This window comes from Protomyctophum parallelum (assembly GCF_964188405.1).
Source record: "Protomyctophum parallelum genome assembly, chromosome: 7".
NCBI lineage: Eukaryota > Metazoa > Chordata > Actinopteri > Myctophiformes > Myctophidae > Protomyctophum > Protomyctophum parallelum.
This window is the reverse complement of record NC_139705.1, coordinates 27,591,184-27,609,738: the sequence shown is the minus strand read 5'-3', so window position 1 is coordinate 27,609,738 and position 18,555 is coordinate 27,591,184. Positions and strand designations below refer to the sequence as shown.

Here is an 18,555-nt window from a genome sequence, read left to right as displayed (position 1 = left end):
GCCAAAGAGATTGCAAACATAGACATCATTATTCTACAAGAGACATGGCACAGAGGGGATGGCCCCACTGGCTGTCCTACTGGCTACAGAGAACTCGTGGTACCATCTACAAAGCTGCCAGGAGTCACCCAGGGAAGGGACTCTGGAGGTATGCTAATATGGTACAAATCAGAACTAATCCACTCCATTAAGCTAGTCAAAACTGGAACTTCTTCCATCTGGCTAGAAATAAACAAGGAACTTACCACAACCGAAAAAAATGTCTACCTGTGTGCCACCTACATCCCCCCAATTGAATCCCCTTACTTTACAGAGGACTTTTTCCCCACATTAGAAGAAGATATCAGCCGTTTCCAGGCACAAGGTCACATTGTAGTTTGTGGAGACCTAAATGCTAGAACAGGACATGGTCCTGACACCCTCAATACACAGGGAAACAAACACTTACCAGGAGGGGGAAACATCAGCTCCCCATCTTGTCCCCCGAGATTCAACCACGACAAAACAACAAACAAACATGGGTCACAACTGCTACAGCTCTGTCGCTCACTGGGTCTGTACATCGTTAACGGTAGGCTCCGAGGGGACTCCTTTGGTAGATATACATGCAGCTCATCCCTGGGAAACAGCACGGTAGATTACTTTATCACTGACATGAACCTGGCATCTCTCAGAGCTTTCACAGTCAGCCCGCAAACACCCCTGTCAGACCACAACAGAACCACGGCCTATCTAAACAGATCAACACACAGACACAAAGAACAAACGCCAAACAAACTACACAATATAAGAAAACGCTACAAATGGAAGGAACATAGCGCAGAAGCCTTCCAAAATGCTATTAGACAAAAACAAGTCCAATCACAACTGGACCAGTTCCTAGAAAAAACCTTTGAAGAAAACAGTGAAAGTGTAAACAGGGCAGTAGAAGGCCTCAATTATATATTCGAAATTACAGCCTCACTAGCAAACCTAAAAGTATCAAACAAGAAAGCCAGAAAAAATGCCGAGAATGACAAATGGTACGATAATGACTGCAAGAATCTCAGGAAAAAATTAAGGAAACTATCAAACCAAAAACACAGAGACCCAGACAACCACAACACACGTCTCCAATATGGGGAAACACTGAAACAATACAAGAACACAGTAAGAGAAAAAAGAGACCAACACGTTAGAAACCAACTGCAAGATATTGAGGATTCCATACAGACAAACAGCTTCTGGGAAAACTGGAACAGACTTAATAAGCTAAAACAGGACGAACTACCCATCCAAAATGGAGATATATGGGTAAACCATTTTTCTAGCCTCTTTGGCCCAATCGAGAAGAACAAAGAACAAAAACAAATAAAAGATAAACTACAAAACCTAGAGTCAGCCATAAAAGACTACCAGAATCCACTAGATTCCCAAATCAACCTAAAAGAACTACAAGACAAAATAAAAACACTTAAAACAAAGAAGGCCTGTGGGGCAGACGGAATTCTAAATGAAATGATAAAATTCACCGACCTCAAATTCCAACTGGCCATATTAAAACTCCTAAATATCGTGCTCAGCTCTGGGATTTTCCCCAGCACATGGAATCAAGGGCTGATAACGCCACTCCACAAAAGTGGAGACAAATATGACCCAAATAACTACCGCGGGATTTGTGTAAACAGCAACCTCGGAAAGATACTCTGCATGATCCTCAACCACAGAATTCTAAATTTCCTGACAGAAAGCAAGGTCCTGAGCAAATCACAAATTGGCTTTCTACCAAAATATCGCACAACAGACCACATTTACACTCTCAACACCCTAATTGACAACCAAATAAACAAAAACAAAAGCAAATTATTCTCCTGCTTTGTCGACTTCAAAAAAGCATTCGATTCAATTTGGCATGAGGGTCTGATGTACAAACTGTTGGAAAGTGGCATTGGGGGGAAAACCTATGACATCATAAAATCAATGTACACTAACAACAAATGCGCAGTCAAAATAGGCGAAAAGCACACAGACTTTTTCCCCCAAAGCCGTGGAGTTAGACAGGGATGCAGCCTGAGTCCAACACTCTTCAACATATATATCAACGAATTAGCAAAAACGCTAGAACAATCTACAGCTCCAGGCATCCTCTTGGCAAACACAGAAATCAAATGCTTACTTTACGCAGATGACCTGCTGCTGCTGTCCCCAACCAAGGAAGGACTACAGCAGCAACTCGATCTCCTACACAAATTCTCCCAGACATGGGCCCTGACAGTGAACCTAACCAAGACTAAAATCATGATATTTCAAAAAAGGCCCAGCCGCCAAAACCACCAGTTTTTCCTAAATACAATCCCACTAGAACAAACTAAAAACTATACCTACCTTGGCCTAAACATCAGCAGCACAGGGAACTACAACCAAGCTGTAAAGGACCTGAGAGACAAGGCAAGAAGGGCATTCTATGCCATCAAAAGAAACATCAAAATAGACATCCCAATTAAAACATGGCTTAAAATACTGGACTCTGTGATAGAACCAATTTCCCTCTATGGTTGCGAGATCTGGGGACCATCAGCAAACCATGACCTTGAAAAATGGGATAAACACCAAACCGAGACCCTACACACAGAATTCTGCAAATCCATTCTCCGTACCCAGCGAAAAACACCAAATAATGCATGCAGGGCAGAATTAGGACGATACCCACTCATAATCAAAATAAAAAAGAGAGCACTTAAGTTCTATAACCACCTAAAAGAAAGTGACCTAGATGCACTCCATAACAAGGCACTCACACACAGCGAAACTCTAGAGAGATGCCCCCTCAGCCAGCTGGCCTTGGAACTCCGGGCACAAACACAAACAGAGCCACGAGATAGAAAACCCATTGGACTAAACCAAATTATAAAACAGCAAAAGGAAAACTATCTGACACACTGGAAAGTGGCAACACAAAAGCAGAGTAAACTAGAATGCTATCTGGCCCTAAACAGAGAATACACAGTGGCAGAATACCTGAGCACTGTGACCGACCCAAAACAAAGAAAAATCTTAACTAGGTACAGACTCAGTGAGCACAGTCTCGCGATCGAGAAAGGCCGTCATAGGCAGACCTGTATCCCGAGGGAAGACAGACTATGCACCCACTGCACACTAAATGAAGTGGAAACCGAGCTACACTTCCTAACCATCTGTCCATCGTACCAAGACATCAGAGACACATACTTCCCACAGATTACAACCACACACAGAGATTTTGAAAACATGACCAATGACAAAAAACTCCCATATCTGCTGGGCGAAGTACAACAATGTGCAAACACAGCAGCAAGATTTGTGAGTTGCTGTGATAGGAGAAGGATATCAAACGGAACACAACCACCGTAAAGACTAATCATTGTGTATATGCCTGCACTATACCTGCATCGAGTGATCTTGGTACATAGAAGTTGATCTATTGAAGAATCTGACAAAGTACATCATTTTTGTTTTTGTTTTGATTGTATTGCTGTATTGTTGTACTGTTCTTTCTGCTTTGGCAATGTAAACGTATGTTTTCTCATGCCAATAAAGCCCTTTGAATTGAATTGAATTGCGTGCGTGTATTTTGTGTGCGTGTGTGTGTGTGTGTGTGTGTGTGTGTGTGTGTGTGTCCCGGATGTTGGTTGGTTTTCCACCATCGAGCTGCCTGCTGCTAGGGGAAGTGAAGTGATATGATCCTGTGATGAGCAGCAGAACCATACAACTGTACTGTACTGTACTGTAGGAGGGCCAGATGTAACGGACAGCACAGCCAGCTAAGGGCTTCTTCTAACAACATAAACAACAACAACACCACGGCACAGCCCGTCTGGATCTATTATAGATCCTCCAGGAGATCTGCCTGCTGTAGGGAGGGAGATCCACCATAGCAGCAGAGCAGACACACTGTTGATCTATATACAACTAGAGGAGGAGGAGGAGGTTTTTTTTTATTACTGGAGCAGGTTGTTGTAGCTGCTACTGCTGCTAGCCTAGATGCTGCTGCTACTATCTGGATGCTAAGTTAGCACAACCGTTGGTTGAGGTTCTCTACGAGCGAGAGGGAGTAATTCATCTTCACTTTACAGCGACAACAAGAAGACAGATCACTCTTTAGGACGCATCAGTTTGTTTAGCTGCTGAATCTTGGTTTTATTATTATTATTCGAGGCTGGCTGTCTCCTGAAGGATCCACCACCACCACCACCACAAGACGCCTCCTAGCCTCGGCTTGGTTTGATGAATGATGTCTGCCACAAGTATTGACCCCCAGGTGAGATCACATCACATCAAAATGAATCATGATGATGATGATGATGGCTTTCATTTCGTTTTAAGATGTTTTAGATTGATTCAATATAAGACTGTTTTCAGGGCCTGTTGTTGTTTATACTGAGATGGATCATGGAAGGAAGCTCGCTTGGTTGTACAAGAAACGAGAGAGAGAGAGAGAAATCTGGCGACAAACTGCCCCTGATATGACGATGAATGATCATGTAAAACGATCAGATATACAAGCTAACAACGCGTCGCATACCTTGATTACCTTCCATATATGTTATTCTGCCCCCTTTTTTCATGCCAAAGCGACACCGTCGTTCTATTAACGCAATTGAGGGATGCGATGCCACCCGGGGGAGGAGGATGCCAGGGGCTGCCAAGCAGGCTAGCTGGGTTTTATAGGCTAATATAATAACACACATACGATATGTTGTGATAATTATGAACAAGCACACAGAGCCTGCAATTAATTGCATTTCATAGAGATTTGATTGCATTTCAATCATAGTATTTTTCTTTTGCCTATACTTTCTTTTTCTTTGTAAATGTAGACTAGCCAGTTCTTTTTTGTACGCCCCCCCCCCCCCTTTTCTCCCTACTTTAGTCGTTTATGCCAATTAATTCTTCCCCACACATGTCTGTGTTGTCGCTGCTGTTGTATCCTATTGACTGACTGAACCCCCACCGGGAGGACGTACTGTTGTATCCTACTGGTTAACCTGCCAGTGAGGAGCCCCCACCGGGAGGACATACTGTTGTATCCTACTGGTTAACCTGCCAGTGAGGAGCCCCCACCGGGAGGACGTACTGTTGTATCCTACTGGTCACCTGCCAGTGAAGGAGCCCCCACCAGGAGGGGACGTACTAGACTAGAGCCTTCTTCGTACTACTCCTCCCGTCCAACACTCGTCACACTGACAGGTGCCGCCCCCTCCCCCCCAGCACGTAGGAACGTGTACTAATAATGACCAATATCACCCTCCCTGCCCCCGGCAACAAACTACACAGTCCATTTGTGTTCGTGTAGACGCCCCGACACAGCCTGATGCCCCACGGTGATATTATAACCAACAACCCCTGTGGTGGTGGCCGCAAAGTACCTGCCCAGGTTTTTTCAGTGGTGCAGCCACTCCAAGGAACAGCCATGTCTGTTCCTGTGTCCCTATGTATGTTTTTCTTCTCTAAATGTCAAATGAATTGAATACACAGGACCGTCTGTCTATCTAGTAGACCCTGCAAAGTGACTGATCTGTTTTTTTAGGGTTGTTAGCCCCTCCTATGTCCAGCTTTCAGGGTTTGTGTAAACACAAACATTGTCCTAACACTAACATTTAAGGCCATTGAGTTGACAACAAATGGCCAGTTTTGAGTGTTTGTGCAAACACAAACATTGGAGATGAAGGTGAGGACGCAAATTCTGATTGGCCGGAATGAGATGATGATGATGATAACTTGATAAGAGCGCCCCTCACTTCATACGGGTGTGCTTTTTTTTTTGCAAAACAACTTCCAACTTCTGAACAACAAAATGTGATACTGATCGCATTTCATATCACAATTTATATATACATTCATTGTGATATTCTACTGTATGAAATAATCACAGTTATGTTTTGTGTCGATGTTGTTCAGTTGGGATTGCAGCATTCACTGGGGATTTTGTGGTTGTGCGTGCATGCATGGAATCACCTGTCAATACATCAAAGTGATGCATGATGCTGTCATCATTAAAATTAAGTGCTTTAACACTAACTCATTTTATTTTCATCTTCTCCACATGGTCACCAAGACATCGAAAGGACAAGATGCCAGTAAAGGTAAAGAAAACGCACTTCTCACATTTACAATTAGTGGTGCACGATATAATCGGTTGCATATCGAAATCGACCATAAAAATGAAAGTTGAAGTTTGCATAATCTGTATAATATCGGAATTGGTCGAAATCGCTATTGGCAGATATGACCCTGCAAATAATCGGAGAACGAATATCGGTCATGATTTCATAATCGTGCACCCCTATATTTACAATGTAGGCCAGGGGTAGGCAACAACAGGCAGCCCACGGGCCAAAACTGCCCCCCCAGAAACAATATCTGGCCTGTGAGATAACTTGGAGAACATGTTTTTATTTTTTGGAAATATGTTTTTCATTTAATACAATATCAAAACGACAGTCTCACATATACGCTATTGTGTCCAAATAGAGAAACTATCCCCACCTAAAGAAGGTTTATATACATATTATAATATACTGATACTTTTATACATTTTCTATTTTTGGAAGGAACACGTTATTCCGACTAGTTCCTATCCCCTCCATCAGGCGCCCCGGCTGGCCAGGGGGAGGCAGTTTAGAGACCAGGATCACTGCATGTTTTTGTGAGGGTACCTACCCTATAGGGGACACGGGGAGAACATGCAAGAAAACAGTCTTAATGTTCATTTAAATTGAGACATTCCTCTATTCCTTTGGCCTTTTTTGAGGGCTCCTATATTCAGCTATTAGTGTAGATTTCCGTCCTACACAAACATTAAATTCCCATTGACAATGGATGGAGAATTTCACGTCATAGTGTCTGAGCAAGTAGGCATAGTGTAGTCTCAACATGGACAGTATAGCCAGGTTGCACCTGGCTTGGCTCTCAGCATCAAGGATTGGATTGGGTTTATGTCCCTTAGCGGTTGCCCGACTGCCCGTGGCAATTACATAAAACGTTCAGCCAAGTGGAGTTGGCTTTCAGGTTGCCCGACGGCCAAATGCACATTCCGTCTTCATTTAAAACATTACTGGCTGTTTATGAAAAACAATGCTACCTTTTTTTTTACAACTGGCAGTTGCACTCATTCTAGTTTTTCAAAGCGACTGTCGGATCGATTCGTTACAAGTTACAAGTGCAAATTATACCTATCATTTTATAATGGACGATGCACTTTTTGGGCAAATGGGCATGACCTTTGGCTTTGGGCAAGTAGACCATGACATGTACTTGCCAGTTGGGAAGTACAGCCCATGATGGGCCTCTGAGACCTTAGTGTCAACCCCCTGCAAAGCGTCATGTCCAGGGGGTGTGCTCTGTTACTAGTGGGGAATCCCCACTTGTTCAACCAGTAGTAGGTGTTATATTTTTATTAACATACTCTTAAGTAGGTCGGAGGGCCTCATTGTCGGTAATATCGGCTGAGAATGAGGGTGTCTATCCCATTTTCACTGCGCTGCACCCCTGGGAGTATAGTGCTGCACCATTCTTGCTCAAATGTGAATCTCGATTTATTTCCTCCACAAGAATTAAGATCACGATTCTCAATTAATCTTGATTTGGTTTGATTTGATGTCAAGCAAGAAAAACAAGTTACATCATGTTCATCTGAGAAGCGTTGAAAAAAACACAAACACAATACAGTCTTCCGACTTATTTTCATTGTGGTCAGATGAAAATATGTATTGTCTTTATAGTCTGTAGTTGCTGAACATTAACTACATTCAAAATGTGGCACCTGGAGCCAACTACTGGGGATTTAAACAGACAGCCTCTCTCAAGCAAACAGCCTCTCTCTTGTAGAAAAAACATAAGACCAACTTATTGGACAGCCAAATGTAGAAATGAGATCACATAGGTGTCCGAGTCTAGATCACAATCTTTGTTTCTATTAATCGTGCAGCACTATCTGGGAGATGGATTGCATGAGGTAGAGTGCAACTCTTACCACAATGGATTCAAGTTCTCAGTCGTCACGACTGATTTCACTCTTTTTTTAAATTATTCCATAGAAGTCAGCAATGGCATGTCTTCTTTGAAAGCATGTTGCACCAGTGACATTGTTTTATCTTCTTATCTTATCTTCTTTGAAAGCATGTTGCACCAGTGACATTGTTTTATCTTCAAGCTCTCAGTCTCAATACGAGAGCTTGCAGAAAGGCTATTTTCAAAAGAAATTATTCATGCATTTAAAGTGGTCAAACTAACTAATTATGTTTAGAAGCATTTTCCATAAAATCCTAATGGTCTCAGATATTTCATAAAAGCAAAGGTTAAAGCCTCAGTCTGTGATTTCTTCACCTGGTTGGCACTATGTACATTAGAACCAGAGATTAAAATAAACGCAGTTTATAGTTAAGGGATGCAATAAAACAACAACCTCTGCATCCACAGGATGCACTACTGTACTGTTTTTTTATTCTAGTTTATTTTGCTAGCTTTAGTTATAATAATAATTTCTTCTTCCGTTTTCTACATGAATATAACATTAACACATTATAACCATATACAATGAAAGAGTGAAATGCTGCAATTTGTAAAAATGGCAAAATATGACTCCTAACATCGTTGAAGTGGGACTCATAAAATGTCCCTGGGACTCATCTAAAAGACCATCCCGGGACTCATTACATTGAAAACCTATTGACATCACTGTAGAACAGCTGTAACAATATTACTAAAGCATCATTATTTTACATATTGTTTAGGAAACAAGGCTCCTTTCACAATATTTCACAAATCGCCTCATAGGACTTACATACACATTGTGAGATTCTTATTTAGCTTTACTTCTCTGCTTACCATCAACTCAGTACTCACACATACCGTACGCTGAGTTGGTGGTGCCTTGTGGTCCAAAGGCCAGTGTTCTACCAACTGAGCTACCTGGACACTACCGTAACATTTTATTAATTCCAATAAGTCCTGGATTGTAGGGGAATACCACTCATTTTCAACATTTTACTATGTCTTTAATATACCGAGTTGTGGTAATAATGGTGTGGTAATAATACAAAAGTTCCCCCATTCTGTGTTGCCTAGAACTGCAAAAGAAATCGGTAACATTATGAAGTACATCTCAGTGATGTCTGTGAAGTCAACTTGGAGAAATGGAGAGCAAGGGGTTAAATCTGGACTGACAATCATTGACTGACAATCTCACTCACTCACTCACTCCCCAATTGCCTCACTAATCACCATCAGTGCATTCACTGCACCTGAGAGTAGGGCGTTGGCCAAACACAGGAAACACACAAACCTCCACAGCAGTGTGCATCCAAAGAGGAGAAACACACACTGCAACAGCAGAGCAGAAGGATGCAGCCATATAAATACTGGAGAGACAGCCGGTGAGAAAGAACTGTTTATATATGACAGATCATGCCAGTTGCATGCCAGTTCATGGACATTGTTTGTTGTTGTTTGTGATGACCCTTGATGACCCTTGAAGTTAACATTGAACATGATTATTTGATTTAAAATACATTTGAATTGAGTATTGATTGATAAAAATGGTTCAATGATGCTAATTAACTAAGTTTATTTAATTCACATTTCATGAGTTTATTATGTTTAAAAACAGTTTAAAAACGAATTGAGCAAAAAATGAATTGATTTAAAATGAATTGATAAAGAGACACTATTAAGTAAGAATGATATTTACAGGTGTTTAAAACATATGCAAAGTATGTGTATTGATTTAATGTGCATTATACTTACATTAGTTTTTTATTTTCCCTTTAAGGTTTTTCACCTGACTTACCCACTGACTTACCCACTTACTGACTTACACAATGTACAACTGTACTCAACTAAAAAGTAAAGAAGAGTAAAAAGAAGGAAACTGTGTGGTCATTGTTTGAGTGAAACCCAGTTACAATCTTCATATGGTCTGTGCCATCCCTTTCAAGCAGGGAAACTGCAAAAAATACTAAATAGCTTGACAGTGAAAAACCGAAGCTGTGAGCTGGAACAGTAAAAACAGTGACCTGGAAAAATAAAATATCCACCTTGCAAACAGGAAGTGGACCCTAAAATCCAACATGGCTGAATCAACAGTCAGGACAACAGTTGAACAGCTCAAAAATGAGCGTACTACAGCAAAACGATCCTTCACACGACTAGCAAACAGTATCATCAGAAATCACGACAACATGTCAGAAGATCAGCTCAAGGAGAGCTTCAATAAACTCACCATGGAAGCCGACAAAGTCATGGAAGCCAATGACGACGTCATGGCAGGTCTCATTGCTGAAGAGGAGGAAAAGCTCAAAGATGAAGAGTCAGTGGAGCTAACCGAACAGCAAAAAGCTGACATAGCAAGGACCACAAATGAATGTGGCTTAAAGGTGAAGGAGGTTGGGGAGCTAATTAAAAATGATCTGTGGCAAAAGTTTCGAGATGAACTGTCTATGGCTATAGAACTAGCTGAAGTAGAATGTGACCGTGTCACTGGAGTACGACCTGATGGCAACCATGAGGCCTACGAATTCAGGCTCGGTCACCTGAAATCACTGATTGAGACTGCAAAGCAAGCTCATTCCAAATGGCAACAGTGGATTCCAGTGGAAGACCAGAGAGACGTACGCATTCGGCTGAAAGAGCTCGAAAGCCGAGTAACTGTGCAGGTATCTAGGAAGGCTGAGTTCATAAAGGCAAGACGAGAGGAAGACGCAAGTTCAGCACCAACTAACGCTGCTGCCCGTCCCCCCATCTTTACCCCAACCATTAAGCTGAAACCCACTGCTCTCCCCACGTTCTCTGGCTACAAGCGTGACTTTCATAGGTGGAGAAGAGACTGGGAGTCGCTCCAAAGACAAGGAGAACCAACCGGCTCCAAAGAAGTGAAGAAAATACAGTTACTAGACAGTCTTGACGATAGGATCAAGAAAGACTTTCGCCTCACTACTTATAACACTGCAGACGACATTTTCCGTGTCTTAGACAACCGCTATGGCAATCGAACGGCCATTGCCATTGAAATAGTGGAAGACCTGCAGAAGATGCCATCTGTCAGAAGTAGCCAACCAAGGAAAATTGTGGAGTTGATTCAAGCCGTGGAGAAGGCACTCGGTGACCTGAGTGACCTCGGAGACACAGGCGCCATAAAGAACCCCCTCGTAACAAAATCAATTGAAAGTAAACTTCCTGACTCCCTCAAGAAGGAGTGGCTTGTCTATGTAGCCAATCCAAGTAATGGTGTGACACCAGAGGAAAGGTTTGACCATCTCTTAGTATTCCTCAAGAAGCAGGAGACCATCTATGAGGAGCTCGAGCTGCTACAAGATGAGGAGCCAAATAAGCCAAGTTGGAAGAAAGACACCAGTTGGAAAGACACCAGAAATGAACAGAAAAGTGCCAGAACCAAGTCTACAAAGGCAGCTGATGACCAAGGCTGTGTAGTCTGCGGCGATGCCAAGCACAAGAAGAAGCTCTATTTCTGCAAAGAGTTCAAGGCTCTGAATACAGCAGAGAAGAAGGCTTCAGTGAAGAAACTGGGTGCGTGTACAAGATGTCTTGAGGTGCACGAAAACCAGTCACCCTGCAAACCTGGCTTTCTATGCAAGAACCCAGACTGCCAAGACAAGCAGGGGCCCGAGCATCACTTCTACCTCTGTCCCAAATCTCTGTCAAAGAAGTCTGCAGACAAATCCGAAAAGGATAAAGACCGAAAGAAGTACACAGAGGTTCAGGAGGAGTTCATAAAAAATCTCCCACCAGACCTGGCAAAGCAGTGCAGGGAGGTTTTCTCAAATGTCGCCTCCAGAGTCTTCAAAACCTCAAATGACCTACAGAGTCTACTGATAAAGAATGGAATGCAAGAGCTTCCAGTGATCATGATGCTACTTGTCGTCACAGCTAACGCCGGACAGAAGGTCGGGACACTCATCGACTTAGCATCTGACACAAATTACATCACTCACAGAGCGGCGAGCCGTCTGAATCTAAAGAGTGAAGACATCATGCTCGTTGTCCATGGAGTTGGCGGGATGAAAGTCCAAGTAAAGACAAAGCGCTATCTCCTCAAAATCCGTGTATCCACTCCCAAGGGCACACTGAGAGCACATCAGTTGGTTTGCTATGGGCTAGACAACATTGCAGACGTCCACAAAAGTGTGACACCTGAACAGCTGCAGCCATTCTTCCCAGACATACCTCGTGATGAGCTTGTGAGGCCCAAAGAAGTCGAACTCCTCATTAGCCACAGAGAAGGCCAGCTAGCTCCTCAGCGAGTCAGAGTCGTGGGAGACCTCGTACTGTGGGATGGACCACTCGGAAAAACAGTTGGAGGAACACACCCCAAACTGTTTGAGGAGGTTGAAGTGTCAGCTCACATGTCAAAGACGCACTTTGCAAGATCAATGAGAGCAGCAGCGGTGAAATACGAAGAGCTCACTAACCGCATTCCAGAGCAAAACGCCTCAAGCAAAGGAGCTGAAATTGAGGGATCGACTGCTTCGACCCACAAGGAGAGTTTCCTGGAATGGTGGCAATGGGATAGCATTGGTGCAGCATGCGAGCCCAGATGTGGAGGCTGCCGGTGCGGAAACTGCCAGCCTGGTGGTAAAGAAATGACTCTTGCGGAGGAAAGGGAGCTTGAGGTGGTAAAAGAAGGACTCACCTATGTCGTGAGCGACGATCACAGCAAAGAACCACATTGGCATGCAAAGTATCCCTGGCTAGAGGATCCAGCCTCACTGCCGAACAACAGAGGTGCAGTTGAAGCAACGTTCCTAAGGACAGAGAAGCAGCTTGCCAAAGAACTAGAGTGGAAGTCTGCCTACAAAGCTCAAGTGCATGATATGGTCGACCGAGGAGCGGCAATCAAGTTGTCTAAAGAACAAATCATCACCTGGAAAGGACCGGTATGGTTTGTGAGTCATCTGATCGCACCAAACCCACACTCTACTACAACCCCAGTAAGACTCGTCTGGAACAGCAGTCAAAAGTTCAGAGGCATCAGTATGAACGACCTGCTGATGAAGGGGCCAGACGTCCTCAACCAGATACGTGCTGTCCTCCTGAGGTTCAGAGGCGGAACACACGCAGCCTTAGGAGACATCCGTAAAATGTACAACAGTGTATGGTTGGAAGACCGTGAGATGCACCTCCACAGGTTCCTCTGGCGAGATTCAGAGGACGAAGAGTTGGAGGAGTATGCGATCACCAGAGTTAACATTGGTGATAAACCAGCAGGATGCATCGCACAACTCGCAATGCGAGAAACAGCCAACCTACCTCCTTTCGCCCACCTTGAAGAGGAGAGAGGAGTGCTACATAATGAAAGCTACGTTGACGACATCCTTACGTCTCACAACGACGTTGAGAAGCTGAAAACCATCACAGCAAACGTGGAGCAAATCCTAAAAGCTGGAGGTTTCCAGTTGAAGCCTTGGGTCTTCTCAGGCCAAAGTGGGAGGAAGGAAAATGACAACGAAGCAAGTAAGACCAAAGTCAACAACATGGTCCTCCCAAATCAGATGAGGGACGAGGATAACAAAGCTCTTGGTCTGGGTTACCTTGTGAAAGAAGACAAGCTCCATGTCATGTCATCTATCAACTTCTCAAGGAGAAAGAAGAAGATGCGACTTGGCCAAAACCTTCTACTAGACCAAGTAAGAGCGCAAACCCCAAACCCTTTGACAAGGAGGGACCTCCTGAGTCAAGTCTCAGGGTTATATGATCCAGTTGGCCTGGTGACTCCTGCCAAGCAGAAGGGTGCCATCCTTGTGCGGAGAGCATTCCAGGAGGCAAAGAGCGACAACTGCCCTGTCAAAGACACGTGGGATACAGCATTGTCAGACAGCCTCAGAGAAGATGCTATCCGACTCTTCGAGGAGTATGTGCAACTCGGGCAGATTACATTCACCAGGGCCATAACGCCTCCAAGCTTCACTGGAGAACCTTGGGCAATAACATTCTCGGATGGAAGCGAGCACGCCTACGGCGCAGTGATGTACCTCCGGTGGAACACCGACCAGGGCCCAGTTGTCACTTTGGTGGAGTCCAAGGCGAAGCTAACTCCTTTAGATCACAAAGGTGATGCTGTCAAGGCAGAGATGTGCGGAGCAGTGTTTGCATCCCGTCTCAAGAAGTACTTCGAGCAGCACAGCAAGATCCAAGCTGGAAAGTGGTTCCACATCCTCGATAGCCAGACAGTCCTCGGAGCAATCCAAAGAGAAAGCTATGGTTATCAGACCTTCTTCGCAAACAGAATCGGTGAGATCCAGAACACAACAGCAACCCCAGACTGGTGGTGGATTCCTGGTCCTCTTAATATTGCTGATGGCATAACCAGAGGGGCCAGTCCTCAAGACCTGGATGAAAGTTCAGAATGGCAGAATGGACCAACGTTCTTGAAGTTACCAGTCAATGAGTGGCCAATCAAATCGGCCAAAGAGTTGGTGACAGCTGCCAGGGACAGTGTCAACAGACTGCAGAAGAAGGCGTTCGTTGCTGCACTGACCAGAGCAAAGGCCAAGGCACAACTGCCGTCGAATCCAAAGGATGACAAAGCAGAGAAGCCATCAGAACCAAAACAGGATCAGGAACCAACTCGAACCCAAACACAACCAAAGAGGCCACCAGCAGGAGGATCAGCTGTCCAAAACCTTGTGGATGTCAAGCGGTTCAGCAACCTCAGCCGACTCCTCAAGACAGTTGCTTGGATTTGGAGAGCAGCGAGGAAGTTCATGAAAGTTGGAGAGCAAACTGCCAACAGTCCAAAGTGGGAGGCAGTATCAACTTCACAAGTCATCTCGGTGCAAGAGAGAGAAGACGCCCTGAGAGACATCTTTCTTGCGGCACAGCAAGGTGCATCCTTCCCAAGTACAACCACAGACAGGCTGGCGGTATACAGAGACCAAGAGACTGGCTTGTTGGTCTGTGGGGGTCGTGTGCAGATCTTCAATGAAGACAAAGTTGCTGTCCCAATCTTGCCGTACGATGCCTGGGTGTCTACACTACTAGCACGAGAAGCCCACGAGGAGAACCACGATGGAGTGGCCGGAACCATGCTCAAGATGAGAAGAAGAGCATGGGTCGTGAAGGGCCGGAGGATCGCTCAAAGAGTGGTCGAAAACTGCATCCACTGCAGAAAAACAAAAGCAAAAAGATGCCAGCAAATAATGGGTGACCTACCTCCAGAGAGGACTGAACCAGCTGCCCCATTCGAATTCACAACAGTAGACCTCTTCGGACCATACCAAGTCAGAGATGATGTCAAGAAAAGAGTGTCACTGAAGGTTTGGGGAGTTGTGTTCTGTTGTATGGCCTCCAGAGCTATTCACACAGAGCTCGTAAACTCTCAGTCCACGGAAAGTTTCCTGTTTGCCTACCAGAGGTTCACAGCACTAAGAGGTCATCCACAGAAGATCTGGTCAGATCCAGGTACCAACCTAGTAGGGGCAAAGCCAGTCCTAGAAGAACAGTACAGATTCCTTGCCAATCTTGACAAAGCTACCCTCGAAGAGAGAGCTGCCAAGAATGGTACAGAATGGAAATGGAAAATTCATCCAGCCGATTCTCCACACCGGAACGGTGCTGCTGAAGCTGCTGTGCGCATCGTCAAGAGAGCGCTGCAGAGTCTCGGAGGAGAGACAGGGCTAAGGTGGAGTGAATTCCAAACAACTCTCTACATGGCAGCTAATCTTGCGAATGAAAGACCAATTGACGCCAGGACACAGAGCCGAGAAGACAGCGTTCAGTTCATCACTCCGAACTGTCTCCTGCTCGGACGAGCATCGCAGAGTGGAGATGTGAGAACTTTCAACTTCAGTGACTATCCATACAAAAGGCTTAACGAAATGCAAGCGCAAGTTAACAAGTTCTGGAGGCACTGGAGTCAACTAGCTGGCCCAAACCTATTCGTAAGAAACAAATGGCACACAGCCAAGAGAAACGTCGCAGTCGGTGACATCGTCTGGATGGCGGACCAAAACGCCCTGAGGGGTCAATTCAGGATCGCAAGAGTGGTCAGTGTCAACTCAGACAGGAAAGGAATTGTGAGGGATGTCAACGTCAGAACCTTCCCAAGCTACCCGGTTCCTGTCACTAGGCCTGCCACAGCAAAAGCAAACCACAAAATGTCTAACAAACTCAAACTCGAGATCCCAGCAACAGTGCTTCACAGAGACGTCAGGCGACTGGTCGTCCTGCTTCCCACTGAAGAGCAGAACAAACCGGACCCAAGTTTGCCTCTGTAACGTGCGACCTCCCAGATGTTTCCACAGGAAGGTCGAGTGGGAGGTGTGAAGTCAACTTGGAGAAATGGAGAGCAAGGGGTTAAATCTGGACTGACAATCATTGACTGACAATCTCACTCACTCACTCACTCCCCAATTGCCTCACTAATCACCATCAGTGCATTCACTGCACCTGAGAGTAGGGCGTTGGCCAAACACAGGAAACACACAAACCTCCACAGCAGTGTGCATCCAAAGAGGAGAAACACACACTGCAACAGCAGAGCAGAAGGATGCAGCCATATAAATACTGGAGAGACAGCCGGTGAGAAAGAACTGTTTATATATGACAGATCATGCCAGTTGCATGCCAGTTCATGGACATTGTTTGTTGTTGTTTGTGATGACCCTTGATGACCCTTGAAGTTAACATTGAACATGATTATTTGATTTAAAATACATTTGAATTGAGTATTGATTGATAAAAATGGTTCAATGATGCTAATTAACTAAGTTTATTTAATTCACATTTCATGAGTTTATTATGTTTAAAAACAGTTTAAAAACGAATTGAGCAAAAAATGAATTGATTTAAAATGAATTGATAAAGAGACACTATTAAGTAAGAATGATATTTACAGGTGTTTAAAACATATGCAAAGTATGTGTATTGATTTAATGTGCATTATACTTACATTAGTTTTTTATTTTCCCTTTAAGGTTTTTCACCTGACTTACCCACTGACTTACCCACTTACTGACTTACACAATGTACAACTGTACTCAACTAAAAAGTAAAGAAGAGTAAAAAGAAGGAAACTGTGTGGTCATTGTTTGAGTGAAACCCAGTTACAATCTTCATATGGTCTGTGCCATCCCTTTCAAGCAGGGAAACTGCAAAAAATACTAAATAGCTTGACAATGTCACTGACAGAGCTGCCAACCTGCACACATTTTGTGTACCAACCACGCAATTCTAGGTGTCTATACACCTATAATTGCGTGGTTGGTACACAAAATGTGTGCAGGTTGGCAGCTCTGCACTGAGATGTACTTCATAATGTTACTTTTTTTTCTCCAAACCTCCAGTTCTAGGCAACACAGAATGGGGGAACTTTTTATTATTATTTCCACAACAACTCTTAAGGTATAATAATGGCATAGTAAAATGTTGAAAATGAGTGGTATATATTGTATTCAGTGTTCTGTCCCAGATGTAGTAACTAGTGAGAGATCTTGGTTCTTTCTGACACATACTTAATCAGACCAAGAGTTCCATGTACGTTGCATGTTCATAAAAAAAAAACACAGATAGAAAGATCAGCCATGTTGCAGTCATTTACAGCAAAAAGGCAGTTAAAATAGCGTCAATCATTTGAACCACATGTTATACTTTGGCTATTCAAAACATAGCAGATATACAAGCTCACAGCACCCAAGCTCGTGTCACTTAATTCATGAGCTTGTACTGTAGATCTGCTAATTTCTTTTTAAGTTTGTGCAAATCTGCTTCTTGCTTCTGGCACAAAACATTTTCAGATGGGTGTCCACGGCCAAAATACAATTACGTTTGTTGGTCCTTGACATGAATCCATTCAGAACGGGAACCCCTTTTGGTGTTTTAAGCATGATGTTATGCTTTAGCTGTTGAAAAATAGCAGATCTACAAGCTCATAGCGCGGCACCGAGTGCCGTGCTATGAGCTTGTAGATCTGCTATTTTTTAAAAATCGTGAAAATGTGACGCAAATCTAGAATATTATATTCTTTCAGAGCGAACGTTTTTAACTCAAATCTTTGCTTCTGCGAGGGTCCCTGGAACAACATATTTTCAGATTTGTGGCAAAAATGTTTGAGAACGACTGACATAGAAACTCAGGATTTAGAAGACATTTATAGAATCGGCCTCAGGTCTAAATGGATTTATGATTTATTTATTTATGATCATGATTTCATATTCTTCTTCTTCTTGTTCCAGCCTTTCCAGTGTCAGTCCAGAATGGCTCCCTCCACCAGAAGGATACAGTGCATGACAGCGACTTTGAGCCTTATCTCACCGGCCAGTCCAATCAGGTAGGAAAGTTAGCGGCTCACTTACCCTTATTTTTTGAGGGGCGCTGGTTATCACTCACCCAACACCGCTGAAGTGCCCTTAAGCAAGGCACTGACTGAACCCCCAGCTACTCCAGCGGAGCTGCTTAGTGGCCAATAGTATCAGACAGACTGTGGTTGTACTGGTCAGTACAACAGTATCAGACTGTGGTTGTACTGGTCAGTACAACAGTATCAGACTGTGGTTGTACTGGTCAGTACAACAGTATCAGACTGTG

The 18,555-nt window shown here is 43.9% G+C and overlaps 1 pseudogene across 1 annotated transcript in view; it reads left to right on the top strand.

Moving 5' to 3' along the window:
- Positions 1-3,643: 3,643 nt before the first annotated feature.
- The window catches only part of LOC310862000 (YTH domain-containing family protein 1-like), a 27,730-nt pseudogene continuing 12,818 nt past the window's right edge, over positions 3,644-18,555 (top strand). Inside the window, exons 1-3 of the transcript XR_014571052.1 lie at positions 3,644-4,276; positions 6,074-6,101; positions 18,204-18,298. The product of XR_014571052.1 is annotated as a YTH domain-containing family protein 1-like (transcript). The remainder of the gene's footprint in view (positions 4,277-6,073; positions 6,102-18,203; positions 18,299-18,555) is intronic.